This window comes from Arachis stenosperma, chromosome 6 (genome assembly GCF_014773155.1).
Source record: "Arachis stenosperma cultivar V10309 chromosome 6, arast.V10309.gnm1.PFL2, whole genome shotgun sequence".
NCBI lineage: Eukaryota > Viridiplantae > Streptophyta > Magnoliopsida > Fabales > Fabaceae > Arachis > Arachis stenosperma.
The window spans coordinates 37,719,655-37,721,222 of record NC_080382.1 but is presented as its reverse complement, the minus strand read 5'-3'; the positions used below and the strand labels follow the sequence as shown (position 1 = coordinate 37,721,222).

At 42.7% G+C, this 1,568-nt stretch overlaps 1 non-coding gene across 1 annotated transcript; it reads right to left on the bottom strand.

The window, feature by feature from the left end:
- Positions 1 to 420: 420 nt before the first annotated feature.
- On the bottom strand, positions 421 to 524 carry LOC130938059 (small nucleolar RNA R71). The gene has a single exon (XR_009069241.1). It is a non-coding gene; the product is annotated as a small nucleolar RNA R71 (small nucleolar RNA).
- Between the last annotated feature and the right edge of the window lie 1,044 nt (positions 525 to 1,568).

Below are 1,568 nucleotides of genomic sequence, written 5' to 3'. Positions count from 1 at the left end.
AAGGAAGAAGAACAAATGGCAGCCGAAAACAACAACAATGCCAACAATGCAAGGAAGGTGCTTGGTGACTTTACTGCACCTACTCCTGATTTCTATGGGAGAAGCATCTCTATCCCTGCCATTGGAGCAAACAACTTTGAGCTTAAGCCTCAATTAGTTTCTCTAATGCAACAGAATTGCAAGTTTCATGGACTTCCAATGGAAGATCCTCATCAGTTTTTGGTTGAGTTCTTGCAAATCTGTGACACAGTCAAGACTAATGGGGTTAACCCTGAGGTCTATAGACTGATGCTATTCCCTTTTGCTGTGAGAGACAGAGCTAGAATATGGTTGGACTCCCAACCTAAAGAAAGCCTGGACTCTTGGGAAAAGCTAGTCAATGCCTTCTTGGCAAAGTTCTTTCCACCTCAAAAATTGAGTAAGCTTAGAGTGGAAGTCCAAACCTTCAGACAAAAGGATGGAGAATCCCTCTATGAAGCTTGGGAAAGATACAAACAATTGATCAGAAAATGTCCTTCTGACATGCTGTCTGAATGGAGCATCATAGGTATTTTCTATGATGGTCTCTCTGAACTGTCCAAGATGTATTTGGATACCTCTGCTGGAGGATCTCTTCATCTGAAGAAGAAGCCTACGATCCTGAGAACCCTTCAATGGAAGAGGTGAATTACCTAGGAGAATCCTATGGAAACACCTACAATTCTTCATGGAGAAATCACCCCAATTTCTCATGGAAGAATCAAGAGAGACCTCAACAAGGTTTCAATAACAATAATGGTGGAAGAAACAGGTTTAGCAATGGCAAGCCTTTTCCATCATCTTCTCAGCAACAGACAGAGAGTTCTAAGCAGAATACTTCTGACTTAGCAACAATGGTCTCTGATCTAATAAAGACCACTCAAAGTTTCATGAATGAAACAAGGTCCTCCATTAGAAATTTGGAAGGACAAGTGGGTCAGCTGAGCAAGAAAGTTACTGAACTCCCTCCTAGCACTCTCCCAAGTAATACAGAAGAAAATCCAAAAGGAAAGTGCAAAGCCATAGACATGGCCGAATATGGAGAGGAAAGAGAGGAGGAGGACGCCACTGAGGAAGACCTCAGTGGGCGTGTACCAATCTCCTCTGAGTTCCTCAATGAGGAACAATGGGAATCTGAGGCTCAAAATGAGACCATAGAGATTCCATTGGACTTACTCCTGCCATTCATGAGCTCTGATGAGTATTCTTCCTCTGAAGAGGATGAGTATGTCACTGAAGAACAAGTTGCTAAATACCTTGAAGCAATCATGAAGCTAAATGACAAGTTATTTGGAAATGAGACTTGGGAGGATGAACCACCTTTGCTCACCAAAGAACTGGATGACTTGTCTAGGCAGAAACTGCCTCAAAAGAGGCAGGATCCTGGGAAGTTTTCTATACCTTGTACCATAGGCACCATGACCTTCAAGAAGGCCTTGTGTGACTTAGGGTCAAGTGTAAACCTCATGCCCCTCTCTGTAATGGAGAAATTAGGGATCTTTGAGGTGCAAGCTGCAAGAATCTCATTAGAGATGGCAGACAATTCAAGA